Source organism: Equus asinus, chromosome 2, assembly GCF_041296235.1.
Source record: "Equus asinus isolate D_3611 breed Donkey chromosome 2, EquAss-T2T_v2, whole genome shotgun sequence".
NCBI lineage: Eukaryota > Metazoa > Chordata > Mammalia > Perissodactyla > Equidae > Equus > Equus asinus.
This window is the reverse complement of record NC_091791.1, coordinates 121427887-121442499: the sequence shown is the minus strand read 5'-3', so window position 1 is coordinate 121442499 and position 14613 is coordinate 121427887. Positions and strand designations below refer to the sequence as shown.

Here is a 14613-nt window from a genome sequence, read left to right as displayed (position 1 = left end):
TAGTTTCCTTGAATTCTTTCCAAAGGTAGAAGGTAGGCTTTACTGCCAAGACATGAGGGAGAAAATTCATCTTATGTTTTTGGCCGTGCCAATTGGAAGCTGGGCCTCTGTTCCTATGGGTTGAATAGCAATAGAGCAAGCCTTGAGGAGTTAAAGAAAAATCTAGGAAATTGAGACCAGACTGCCAAGGATGAGGCCTTGGTAGAGATCCAAGCAAGCAAGGGGTCGGAATCCTATTTCAATGATTGCAATGTTGGCTTGGTTGGATGGTTGGTTTCTGGTAAATGATTTCCAACAAGTGAAGGAAATTTCTATTCCTAGCTTGGAAAAGTACTTAAACTCTCTAAATTTTAGTACTCTTATGTAGAAAAAATAGGAGGATGATAATCCTGGCCTCATACTGTGGCCTCATAATACCGTCCTGAGGATTAAATAAAGCATGCGAAGCTCTTACCACAGTGCCTAACACAGAGTAAGTAATAAACACTAGCTGTTCTTATTAGTTCTATTTTTCTTAGGATTTTCAGAATTTTTCAAGATGAACATGTATTTTTCTGCTTTGTCCATGAATAGGTAGCTTAATGTTGAACGAAATTTATATCCTGGAATGAATCCTACTTTTGCATAGAATTTTTTAATACACTGTTGGAGTCGAAAGCTAATATTTTGTGCAGGATTATTACCACCATTACTAAGTAACATGGAATCTACTGATTTTTTGTGTGTCCTAGTTTCTTAAATTTTTGTGTCAAAGTTGTGCTAATTTCTAAGCACAAATTGGAGAGATTTCTATATGATTCTGTGCTCTCTAATAGTTTAAGCAAGAGGAATTATCTGTTCCTTAGAAGGTTTTTGAACTCAGCCTGTGACTGGGGTTTTTTCTGGAAATGGATGTTGGACAACACCTTTCAGTTTCTTTAACGGATGCCAGCATATTTAGCTTTTCTACCTCTTCTTAAGCAATTTGAGAAATTCATGATTTTTGGGAAATTGTCCATATTATGTAAATATCCAACTTCAGTGACATGAAATTGTATATGGTATTCCCTTATTACTTTTTTATGGTGTCATTCTTGGCTGTGGTTATTTGCTTATTTCTTATGGCATATATTATTTCGTTGTGTATTGTCTTGGTTAGACTTTCCAAAAGTTTCTCCATTTTATTGGTATTTTAAAATGATTAATATTATGGATCAACTTTATGCTTTCTCTTGCTATCCAATGAATTATTTTCTTATCTATTATTTTATCTTTTTTTCTCAGTAGTATCTATTATCTTTTTTTCTGTCAGTATTTTATTTGAAATAGTTAAACACACAGAAAATGAGAGAATATCTGCATAGCTAGATTTATGTCTCCCCATATGGATAAACAATCATCTCATCCCCATTTATTGACTAGTCTGTCCTTTCCCAGTGATTTGTAATGCAACCTCAAGTTTCCATCTACACATAAGTCCACGTCTGGGCTCTCTATCCTTTGAAATTTGTTTACTGTCTACCCCTGTGCCAATATCACACTGTCTTAAATTACGGTAAAATGGCTTTATAATACATCTTGATATAAGCTAGTCCAAGCCCCTCCCATTGTAATTTTTATTCAAGAGTACCTTGGCTCCTCATATATGTTAGAATCACCTTGTTAGGATGCGATTGGAACTGCAGTGAATTTATAATTTAATTAGTAATGAATTACCATCTTTATGATATCGAGTCTTTCCATTCTTGGAAAGGTATTCAGGCTTTCATTCATGTCCGTTAATCACGTTTATCATTTTCTGTTTATTTATTCCTGGGCAGTTTGTAGTTTGTGGTATTGATATTGTCAGTAATATCTTTTTTCTTTCTTTTTTTTTTTTTTTTTTTTTAAAGATTGGCACCTGGGCTAACAACTGTTGCCAATCTTCCTTTTTTTTTTTTCTGCTTCATCTCCCCAAACCCCCACCCCCCACCCCCCGTACACAGTTGTATATCTTAGTTGCACGTCCTTCTAGTTGTGGGATGTGGGACACCGCCTCAACGTGGTCTGACGAGCGGTGCCACGGCCGTGCCCAGGATCCGAACCCTGGGCCGCCGCAGCAGAGCGTGCGAACTTAACCACTCGGCCATGGAGCCGGCCCCTAGTAATATCTTTTTTCTTTTTAGATTTGCTATTTGGTCATCATTTGTCATAGGAACAGTATAGATTTTTATATGTGAATTTTAAATCCAGAAAACTTACTGAGCTCTATTATTAATTTATTCGTTTATCTTTTAATTTAGAAAATCAGTGTCCGCAAAGAACTATTTTGTCCCTTTCTTTGCACATTGCCACGTTTTTCTTTTTCTGTTGACTCAGCTCCCATCACAAGCAAAATGATCAACAGTCCGGATGTTAGTGGCCATCCTTGTGTTGTTCCTTGTTTCAAAGGGAATATTTCTAATCTTTCATCATAAAAACGATAATTTTTCGGAGGTCTGAGTTTACCTATATTAATCTCTCTGTCCTACTCTCATTAATTTGTTTTTTTCCTAGCTTCGGGTCTTTCAAAAATTATTAAATAGAAATTTTTATTTTGTAAAAATTGTTAGTTTTTAGTTTCTTTGCATTGTAGTCAGTAAATGTAGCCTGTACAGGTTTTACTCTTTGCATTGTGTATATGTGGGTGTACATGGTTAATTTTTTGAAAATATTCCATGGACATTTATAAAAACATGATATTCTCCGTTTTTGGAGGCATATAAGATTTTATATATACTCATTAAATCAAAATTATTGGTTAGGTTATGAGAAGCCTCTTTCCTCATGGATATTTGATCCATTCAATTTTAAATTTATATATATATATATATATAATTTTTTTTTTTCCTGAGGAAGATTTGCCCTGAGCTAACATCTGTTGCCAATCTTCCTCTTTTTTTCCCGGAAGAAGATTAGCCCTGAGCTAACATCTGTGCCAGTCTTCCTCTATTTTGTATGTGGGTCACCACCACAATGGTTGATGAGTGGTGTAGTAGGTCGAGCCCGGGATCCAAACCTGCAAACCTGGACCACCAAAGTGGACTATGGCAAACTTAAACCACTATGCCACTGGGCCAGCCCCATTAAATTTATGTTCTTTTTTATGGAAATTAAGTTTTGAATTAAAAATATTATAGAAATTAAAAAACATACACAAAGTAGAGATAGTAATATCATAAGCCTGTATGTTCCTATCATCTGCTCATCAATTATCAATATTATACTACTCATTCATGTGTCTCCGTTTTTTTCTCTGGGATTTTTTTTCTGGAATCTTGAAACATGCCATTTTGCCAGTAAAATACTTCAATATAAAGCTTTAACAAGACCTTTTTTTCTTAGATAGTCATAACCACAATAACTCTATCATAACCAACAAAATTAACCCTAACTCTTTAATATCATACAATATCTCATCCACATTCAATTTTCCCCCCAATTATCTGTGAAGTATTCCATTTTATGACTATGCCACAATTTATTTATTCACTCTACAACTGGTGGACATTTGGGTTGTTTCCACCTTGGACCTGTTATGAGAAGAGCTGCTAAGAAATTCTTATATGTCAGTTTATCTTCTGCTGGATGTGTGTTTCCATTTCTATCGGTTGTATTCCTAGAAGTCAGACTACTGGATCATACGGTGGGTGTGTGTTTAACTTTCGTAGATATGGCTCAAGAATTTAGGTAGATGTACAAGTTTACACTCCTACCAGCAATTCCATTGCTCTGCATCCTCATCAGCACTTGGTATGTTTAGCCTTTTAAATTTCAGCTATTCTGGTGGGTATATTGTGGTTTTTATTTGCGTTTCTCTGATGTGAAGTGAGAATCCTTTTTATATGCTTTTTAGCTGTTTGGATATCCTCCTCTGTAAAATGCCTATTTAAGTCTTATTGGGCTGTTCGTCTTTTTCTTTTTGATTTATGTATTCTAGATAAGGATTTTTGCCAGATGAATGTACTGCAAATATCTTCTCCCAGCCTTTGTTTTCCCTTTTCATTCTCTTACTAGTATCTTTAATGAACAGAGTTCTTAATTTTAATGAAGTACAGTTTATCATTTTTCCCTTTTATGACTAGTGCTTTCTATATCCTATCTAAGAAATCTTTGCCTACCCCAAAGTCTTGAAGATCTCCTATGTTTAGTCCCAGAAGTTTTGTATTTTACCATTCACTCAACTAAATGTCTGTGTATGGTGTTAAGTAAGGTTCATTTTTTCCCAAATGAATTTCCGATTTCTCTTGCATCATTTGTTGAAGAGACCATTTTTCTCCTACTGAATTGCTGTGGAACCTTTGTTGCAAGTCCAGTGATCCATATATGCAGGTTGATGTGCTGTTTTAAAAATATGCCCACAGGGGCCAGCCCGGTGGCGCAGTGGTTAAGTGTGCATGTTCTGCTTCTGTGGCCCGGGATTCGCTGGTTCGGATCCCGGGTGTGGACATGGCACTGCTTGGCAAGCCATGCTGTGGTAGGCATCCCACATATAAAGTAGAGGAGGATGGGCATGGATGTTAGCTCAGGGCCAGTCTTCCTCAGCAAAAAGAGGAGGCTTAGCAGTGGATGTTAGCTCAGGGCTAATCTTCCTCAAAAAAAAAATGCCCACAAATCTTTTCAAAAGGTGAAGTCCATGACCCTCTCCTTGAAACTAGGCGGGCCTTTGTGGCTGCCTCAATGAATAAAATGAGGTGGAAGTGACCCTGGGTGACTTTGGGGCTGAGTTATAAAAGGTCACACAGCTTCTGCTGGTCTCTTTTAGGACACTCACTCTGGGAGCCTTGAGCCGCCTTGTGGTGAGTGCCATCCTAAGGAACCCCAGCCATCCAGTCCCAGCTCTGTGAGTCTTCCCAGCCCAGGCACCAGGCTACGAGACTGGAACAAGACTTCAACACGACCCAGCCCCAACCACTATCTGACTACAACCACCTGAGAGAGCCTGAGTTACTGCCCAGCTGAGCCCACTTAACTCCCAGATTTGTGAACAAAATAAATGTAAGTTATTTTTTTAAGCCAAGATTTGAGTGGCTAGTTACACAGCAGTAGATAACCAGAGCAGTCTATTTCTGGACTTCTTTATCCTGCTCCATGTCTTTCTTTTTACCAAAACGACATTTCTTAATTATTCTAGCTTTACTGTAAGTCTTGAAATCTGCTAGTGTAAGTTCTCATAATTTGTTTTCAATAGTGTCTTGCATATTCTTGGTTCTTTTCACTTCCATATAAATTTTAGAGTCTTTTTGTCAATTTCCACAAAAATAAACCTTGCCAGGATTTTGACTGGATTGCACTGAATCTGTAGAAATCAACTTGGAGACAGTTGGCATCTTTACAATATTGAGGGATACAAGCAGTGAACATGGTATATCTCTCCATTTCTTTGGGTCTTCCTTATTTTCTTTGAGCAGGGTTTTGAAGTTTCCTGAACGTTTTGGAATGTCTCAACATAACTTACTTTGCCTTTACACATGAACTGTTGTTTTGCTGAATATAGATTTCTAGATTTAAGACGATCCTTTCTCAGAACTTTAAAGATATTGCTTCATTACTGTCTGACATTTTAGCCCTTAGTGTTAGAGGTGAGATACCTAATTTGTCTGTCCATTGTTGGCAAAAAATATATATTATTTCCTGTGCTGGAAGCTTGTAGGATTTAATCTTTGTTCTTAATATTTAAAAAATTCTACCTAAGATTTTTAATGTGTGTGTCTTTTTTCCATTTTTTTCTTCATCTGGTAGGAAGTTTCTTTTTAAAAACATTTTATTTATTTACTTTTTATTGAGGTATAATTGACATATAACATTACACTAGTTTCAGGTGTACAACAATGATTCGATATTTGTATATATTACAAAATTATCAGCACAGTAAATCTAATCAACAACATACATAGTTACAAACTTTTTTTTTCTTGTGATGAGGTTAAGATCTACTCTTTTATGATGGGCACTTTTATTTTTTAAAGATTGGCACCTGAGCTAATGTCTGTTGCCAATTTTTCTTTTTATTCTTCCTCTTCTCCCCAAAGCCCCCCAGTGCATAGTTGTATATTCTAGTCGTAGGTCCTTCTGGCTCTGCTATGTGGGGCGCTGCCTCAGCGTGGCCTGATGAGTGGTGCCATGTCCGCACCCAGGATCTGAACAGGCGAAACCCTGGGCTGCTGAAGCAGAACACCCGAACTTAACCACTCGGCCACCAGGCTGGACCCTGGTGGGCACTTTTGAGTTCAAGCCTTTCTTCAGCTCACATAAATTTTTTCCTAATTTTTTTCTTTTCAATATCCTCTTAGATCTGCCTTTCTGGTTTTATTGTACAGATATTGAATCTCGTGGTTCTATCCCCCATGCCTCGTATTTTTTCTCTTATAGGTTGTCACTTTTCCCACACCTTTGTCCTTGAAGAATTCCTCAAGTTGGTCTTTTTAACTGGTAATTTGATTTTTCAGTCAAGTTCACCCTGTCACTCCCTGCCTCTATTAATCCTTCTGTGTTGTGCATCGTGCTTTGCATTTCAAGGAATTTTTCCTTCTTCTCCTATTGTTCATAAGTCCTAGGAGCTTGCTCTTATTTTATGAAGTGGTGTTTCATCACTTCATAAAATTAATCTTACTGTGTATACCAATTAAAATTTAATTTTTCCTCCTGTTTCCTCATTGCCATTTTTTTTATTAGAGGCCATTTGTTCTAACAGCTTGTTGGGATGTTGATTGTCCTCATGTTTTTGGTGCTCGCTTCTGTGAATGGAGGTGTAGACTCACTTATAATGGACGCTGATGTGGCTCCTTCAGCAATTGCCTTGATACACTGAGCCATCTTCTCTACGGGCCGAGGGGCTCCACCCTAGGCAGTGACTGAAGGATGGAACAATCAACGAGTTTTATTTCAGGGTGCTTGGGCCAGAGACAGAAAGAGAGCCACCTTTCCCTCCTCTCAGGGTAAGGTGGGTACATCAAAATCTACTATTGAAGCAAATCCCCAACTGCACCCAATAAAGAAAGAATAGGGGTGACTTTCTGGTCTGGCAGCTCCGTGATGGGTCTACAACAGAACACTATAACCCCCTTTGTTTGTTCTCAAATGTCCATCGCTCAACCTGCCCTCTCCTCCAGACGCAGCAGTTGAGGTCATATGAGGGTGTTTGGGTTAGGCTGGAGATCCATTCAGCAGTAAATAAAGAAACAATTCCAGTGAAGGCAAAAAAAAAAAAAATTAGGACATTGTTCTTTTGTAAGAACTTCCCTCCCCCTCCATGTTTATTGTGGTGGCCCCAAGTTTCCCCCACCCCCATCTGCTGTCCCTGTCTCTCCTGCTTGTGTCAGGAGTCTCCAGAGCAAATTCTCTACTTCATTTAGGAAGCAGTCCATGAATGAGGCTGTGGCGAATGGCAAACCTTTCATGTGCGAGGCCCTGTTCTCAAATTGGAGCTTTTCAGTGTCTCTGGCTCCCCAGGGCTGAGTGCCCCAGCCCCCTTGCTGCCAGTGCCTGAAGCTCTGCCCCTGGGGCTTTCTGCTGCTCTGCTGAGGGCAGCCAAATACTCGTCGCTTGGTGGGGCTCAACCTTTGCCATAAGGGTTGAGCATTCATCCGTTGGTTGTCAATCTGATCCCTCCTGCTCCATATCTTCCAGAACTTCCTATACCTGTCTGCTCCACTGAGGACACCCTGACTGTTTTCCAGCACTGCTATAAACGTTTACATCTGTTTTTTATTTCTTTGGTAATGTCAGTGGGATGTAAAGAGTGATGAGAAGGAAACAGTAATCAATTTACCATTTTGAAAAGAACAGGATGTTTTTCCCCGTCTCTTTGCTCTTTTGTCTATTGACTGGTCTATTCTTCATATCTTATTCATAAGGATCATGATTTATTGACTTTTATTGAGTGTGCAAAGCAGATGCTATTTAAAATTTGCTTTTGTTTTGTGAAATATATTTCTTACATGTTTTCTCTGACTTGAACTTTAGCTTCTTCCTTAATGTTGCAAAGAAAAACCAAACAAACACAGTAACTTTGACATGCAGAGAAAATGCCCCTCTCTTTCCTGTGGCAGACTGAAGGCCCTTTATAGGCACTCACCCTGGTGAGCATGAGGGGACGCTTACTTGTTAACAATACAACAGTCTTCCATTTTAAAAAGGCTCTTTTCAGTTTCAATATTTGTCGTCCAACTTTCCATTCCTCACCTGGGATAACTTTAGTGGTCCATAACTTTGGGTAGACGTACAGGTTGGATTCTGCCTCTCCTCCTTTCTCTTCCCCAAGTTGACATGTGGGTATCTGAGGGGTTATTATGTCCTAGCGGCAGTGGTTGATGAGGGTCTTCAGATCCATGAAATGTCCTCTGGATCCTTGCTGGCTTCTGTTCTCTGGGAGGGTGACCTGTTGCGGTGTGCCTAGAATTTAGGGATGATGGGACCTTTGTCCCTGTTTCCAGGTCTCATCCATGGTCCTCCCTTTGTCACAACCCTGGGCCTTTGCCCCTCACACATGTCACATCCTGGGACCTATAGTGATGCCTGGGTGCCCTGCACACTGTGCACAGGCAGTGGGGAACCAGGAACACGACTTTACCACCTCTGTACCATTTCTCCTGCACATGATAACCATAACTGGGCTTATCTTATGGTCCTGACACTTCTCTCATATTATGCCCCAGAAAGTAAGCTATTGGCCCAATGTCTGTGAGCTCCTCACATCTAGCTGGGTGTTTTGGAAACCCCTGAGTTGTAACCCTGAGTCTGGGACACAGGATCCTGTCACCTGACATCCTCATTCTCCTTGTCCCCTTTCTCCTTCCCACAGTCTCCCAGGCTGGAAGGGACAGGCTACAGGCTTTCTGTCTCCTCTACATCAGGTTCCATGACTGTCCTTGAACTGTTGTTTCTGGTTCACACCATGGTAAGTACAGACTTTGAGAGTGAACATTAGAAAACTCATATAGCACTTTGACACTGCAGTGATGTCCAGACGCATGATAGCAGACTCTGTGCTGGAACAAGGCACAGGTCTGAGTCGTGCGGTGCATGCTGAGTACTGATCATTCATAGTAAAACCAGGTATATAGGTCTATGACAGTTTGGAAATTTAGGGAAAAAACCAATTACAACAGGTTCTTCACTGGAGAGTCTGAGAAACTCTGCTCTACATCCTATTTTCCTTCCGTGCTGGGGCCACAAGCCTCACGGCCTGGCTTCACAGGGGTGTGTGCATGGGGACCTCCTCTCTATAGGAGGGAAGAACTCTATGATATTCTCATGGAAATTCAAGAATGCTAGGACATCTTTTGTTCCTTTGTATTCTGGCTTTCAAAAGCAATATTGACTTGACTAAATAATTCTAATATGGTATATTGTAGTCAGAAGTGGAATGACCCATTCTTTTGCATCCCTGTTATAGTGTGCTTTACGCTGATTAGGGGAGAAGGTTAGATGCCGCAAAAAAAAAAAAAAAAAAAGACATATACATATAGTTTAAAAAAAATCCCATTTATATTTATCTCAAACAAAGAGAGTTCCATCCAGGCTGGAATATGCTCTCCAAGACACTAAAATTCTCCTTTCACATTGTAGGCTGGAAGGCCTGAAGTGAAGTATAGAGAGCTGGTTAGGGTGAGGGGGGTGGGTGTCCGGGTTGGGGGGAACAGTGGTGGTAGGCAGTAGGATTCCTGGTGGTGTTCAGAATTATTTGAAGGGCCTGGACCTAATGTTCTTCAATAAATAAGGCTTGGCTAGTTATTTTATAAATACTTTTATTGACATTCCCCAAATCAATTGATTCATTTCTCAAACTACTTTCTGAAATTCTTGAGCTGACAGAATTCCCTAAGGTACAGAATCACTTGTGTTTCTAGATCTGCGGCAGGGTAATTGTAAATTGCATTCTGAGGGGCTGGCGAGTGTGAGGATGTGTCTCTAAATGCCCCTGGTGGGGAAGATGGCATCTCCACTGGCAAGCACGAGGACTTTGAGTTCCTATCACTTGAATATTCACAACCTCCCAAATGTCCCAAACATCAACATACATTCCTGTTTCTGTTAAGAAAAATTATGCAAGATTTGGAAATGGGGCAAAAGGATTGCTACAAGACCTTTCCGTATCTGCTGGGTCTGTCTGTGTCTAGCTGCCTGCCCAGGGATTATTTCATTCTCCTCGGCTGTGGGCTCTTGTTTGACCTGCTCCTTACAATTTATTGATTAGAATATTCCACAAATCTGAAGAATAGATGTAACTTATAGAAAACTGATAGCAATGTAGATGACTTCTGCCTGATAGTAATGCAAAGAATTTTGTCTGGTAGAGAAAGCACTCTAAAGGTTACAGTTTAATTGTCCTGTGGGATATTAATAAGTTCTGTACGTTAATTAGCAATCTTTCTTTTAAACGACTAGAAAGATTCACTTTTTCCAATTCTCTTTGAGCCAGCCTTACCGTCTTGACAGTTTCTTCATTAATGAACTAAATAAATCATTGCTCACTTTATATATTTGCAAGAGAGTCATGATTTTAACTTTTTGAAAATTATACCTTTGACACTTCTCTTATCGCCTTGGAAACAATCAAAATTGAAAATCATTCACACCACAACTCTGAGACACAGAGGAAAATGTAGTGTCTTTATTTTGCCTGTAACTGAAATAATCTTCTTCCAAGTGTCTAACACAGTTTAAATTTGGTCTGATCCAATGATTTTATGCAGCACCTTAAGGTAACATTCAAGCTCTCTAGGAAAAAAATGTTAAGTCCTTCAGAGACTCTTCTTCCCATCGTTCCATAGGATGGTGTCTGGATTCCAGGGAGGAAGGGGGTGTGGGTTACATGTCCTGAGGCAGTGTGGGAATGTGCCCCTGGGTGGGTGGGAGCCCTTGTCCCCTGATCTTTGAGGCAAGGTTTCTGGTCTTCCCAGTCTGTGTGCCCCACAGCTCTTCTTTGCTCAAGCTGTGGGCTTCAGTGACTTGGGGTTTGCTTTTGGGTATGTTGCTTGGCATGGCTTCTCACCAGCTCCGCCTGGCTGCAGGATCTCTGAACTGTCATCTCTTCTCCATCTGGCTTGATGGCCCTGCAACTCACCCCAGTCTCTGCAATGGGGTGCTGAGCCCCACTGCTGGCCCAATGCCCACACAGGAAGTCAAACCTCAGGCCCATCCTCATTCGGACCACTACTTTTGGTAAGCTGTGTTTAAAAAAAAAGGTGTCCATTTCATCTAAATTGTCAAATTTACTGTATAAAGTTGTTCATACTACTCTCTTACTATTTTGTTAATGTCTGTAGAATCTATTGTAATGTTGCCTTTTAATTCTGATACTGGTAGTTTGGGTTTTCTTTCTTTCTTTTTCTTCACCAGTTTGTCAATTTTATTAATATTTTCAAACAGCTAACTCTTGGCTTTGTTGAGTGTTTGCTTTCCATCTAATTGATTTCTACTCTTATGTTTGTTATTTCCTTCTTTGGCTTTCTTTGGGTTAATTTTGCCATTCTTTTTCTACTTTGTTCAGTTGGAAGCTTACCTCATTGATGGTAGACCTTTCTTCTTTCTAACATATGGGGCTGTATGTTTTCCCCTAAGTAGTGCTTTAGTTGTTTTACAACTAAAGGGGGCCACAAGCTCAAAATATTTCCTATTCCTCAAGCAAAAAGAGGAAGATTGGCAACAGATGTTAGCTCAGGGTGAATCTTCCTCACTAAAGAAAAAAAACGGAAATAAGGGAGTTTGGAAAATTTATTCTCAAGAAAATAGCCTGGCTTGCAAGGCTATTATTCTGCTGCGTAACCATATTTTCGATTGTCAGGAACTGAATATTAGCGTGGCTCTTCTTTCTGCATGCCTCCTCCCGTAATATTCTAATCTCCTTCCAGGCAGATTGTTGCCTAGGATAAACTAGGTGAAGGTCACATACCAGAAATGAGAAAGAGAAAAGCCGATTAACTTTTGCAAAAATATTTTCCATCTTACAACAAGAGGAAAGTCTGTGTACATTGACAACATCAGCTGCTGATACCTGTGCACAATTTATATTTTGGAAAAGGGTTTCCATTCAGTGTTGTTGAAACAGTAACAATGGGTTGCTATGGTTACCATGCTAAGCAGGTTCCCAAAAGTCTCCCAGTCTCAGGCACCTGGATGGTGTGACGCTTCTGGGGCCACAGTGGGACCGGGGCATGCAGATCCACAATGATTCTGGGAAACATAAGTTCCTGTGTTTGGAGGGAAGGACTTGGGATGGGCATGGAGAGAGCCAGGCTATAGGAATGGGTTGGGACCTGACTGTGACACTGAATGCCAGGAGACATGCAGTTGGCCTGTAGAGAGATGAAGAGGGTTGTGAACTAGTGTAGTGGCTGTGAAGATGAGCAAAGTGTGAGCAGTGCTGCTGGAGTAAAAGGGATAACCCCTGGCTTTGTGTATCTCCCTTCTTCTTTGAGTCACACAAGAATCACTTACAAGGTCTCATTTGTTTGGACATATCCAAATGTCTTAAATCAGACCAATGGCCAAGGAAACTTCCAGGAAATTGGGCCGACATTTCTAATTTGAATGCAATTTCATTTGTGCCCTTATGTAATTATCCACATTTTACATTACTAAACACTGGCAAAGAGCCTTTAACATATTTTTTTTTTCTTTTTTTAGTGGAGAGAATCAACCCTGCTTCTCATAATGAAATTGAGTTGACAAGGCAGAGGAGCAGTGAGGCCCCGGCAGTGTGATACGACGACTCTTGCTCAAGCTGCCCTTTCACGAAGCCCTTTAACACCCCAACAACCACCTCAGGCCCAGGCTCCTTGAACTGTACCACTCTATCTGCGCCCCCTTGCCCTCCCAAATAAGACCCTCCACTTCCCCAAAGCATCAGCAGGAAGTTTCTCTTTCATAATACAGTCAGGCTTACTCAGGACATATGCCTTTGCAGGTATTTCCGGCTACCACAGTTAAAATCTCAAAGTCATTTCTCAAATGGAAACAGAAACCAGACACTTGCAGAGTGCTCATTTGCTAGGAGGAGAGAGGAGTGGTTATGAGTTCAGATTGTGACCACCTGACTGGCTAGCTGTGTGACATTGGACAGGTGATGTAACTTCTTCACCTCTCAGTGTCCTGATCTTTAAAATGGGGATAACAACATCCCAATGAATTTCACTGGATCTCTGAGAAGAAAAAATGAGAATATATGTTGAAAGTGCTTAGCATAGTGCCCAACATAAACACTTGATGAAAATATTCGCTATTGTTTTTATTTTTGTTTTGATGGTTTCCCTCCATATGTGTCAGTCCCTCAGTGGGGCTGCAGGAGTACAAGATGCTCCTGTCCTTCAGCCTGTAAATCCTGCTGACTTCCCCAGAACATAGCTGAGCACAAAGCAAATCACCTGGTGGACTCTGACAAGAGGACACCCCACAATGATTGAATTCCCCAAGGAGCCTTCCCTTTAGCCCACAACGTGGGATCAGAGGGCTGGGGGCTGCATTCTGCTGGCTGCACTTGCTGGTACAAGGGGTTCAGGAGAGCTATGCAAGCCTGCTCCCCCACAATGACTCAGACCAACAGAGACGAGCTGTAAGAGATTGCCTTGGCTGTCCCTGGCAGTAATTAATCTCGCTGGAATTAATGGCCCCTCCAAGATAGGCAGCTGCAGTGACTGTGTACATCCAAGCTGCAGGTCCCGTCTGCACGTGCAAAGATGTTTATTAGGACAGAGGATGCCCTCGTGAGCCCCCATGGCCCTCAGGAATCCGCGGGTCTCCCCCTGGGTTCCGTAAGTGCTCAGGAATGGGGTCTTACCATCACAGGGCTCCTTGCCCATCTCCTCTGTACCCATAAACAGAAGAAAAGAGTGTCCCTCAGAACAGGAGCTGTAGAAAAGCTGAATGACCTTGAGCAAGTCACTGAGCCTGGGGTCCTCACCAGTAAAACGAGTGGGCTATTTTGGAGGATTCAGTCCTTGTGTTCAGGGCACCGTGCAGATACCAGAAAACAAAGAGTACCCAGCTTCTTACTTCAGTGCATTTATAGACTTCTTGGGGAAGGGTTTGCGGAAAGGGGTTCATTATGGAAACTTGACAATTTGGTGGCTGCTCCTCCGAGACCAGAGGCAATAGGATGAAACTTGGAAAACCAATTACAAAATATTATTTTTAAACCAAGCAATGTGCTAACTTAGGGTGATTAGGGTCAGGGATGGGTGAGAATCAGGGTAAACGTAGGCTGAGATGGGGCTGCCTATGATGCACCACATCGAGAAACAGAAACTGCGACGCCACACTTTGACCGTGCTCTTTTTTCCTTTTTTTTTTTTTTAAAGATTTTACTTTTTCCTTTTACTCCCAAAGACCCCTGGTACATAGTTGTATATTTTAGTTGTGGGTCCTTCTAGTTGTGGCATGTGGCCGTGCTCTTTTGATGGGGCTGTTAAATCACTTCTGTCCAAGAGCCCCTCATCACAGCCACTGCACCCCACCTCCCAACACCCCACAGTGCACGGTCCCTCAGGCTGCTTCTGGACACAGACCTGCTTCTTGGCCATGGCTTTCTTCAATGAGGCAGGGACAGTGAGAAGACGAGAACGGCCGGCTGAGGGGCGGTGCCCGGGTGTGAGTAATTGCTCTGCCTCTTGGTGG

At 41.1% G+C, this 14613-nt stretch overlaps 1 protein-coding gene and 1 long non-coding RNA gene across 9 annotated transcripts in view; one reads left to right on the top strand and one right to left on the bottom strand.

The window, feature by feature from the left end:
• The window catches only part of CTXND1 (cortexin domain containing 1), a 73943-nt gene that overhangs the window by 41829 nt on the left and 17501 nt on the right, over positions 1 to 14613 (bottom strand). The window lies entirely within an intron of this gene.
• LOC139041987 (uncharacterized) lies at positions 273 to 13209 on the top strand. 2 transcript variants are annotated; one of them, XR_011498129.1, is made up of 4 exons: positions 334 to 472; positions 4763 to 4995; positions 8801 to 8896; positions 12628 to 13209. It is a non-coding gene; the product is annotated as an uncharacterized lncRNA (long non-coding RNA). The 2 variants fall into 2 exon arrangements; XR_011498130.1 differs by lacking the exon at positions 8801 to 8896 and having other exon boundaries at positions 273 to 472.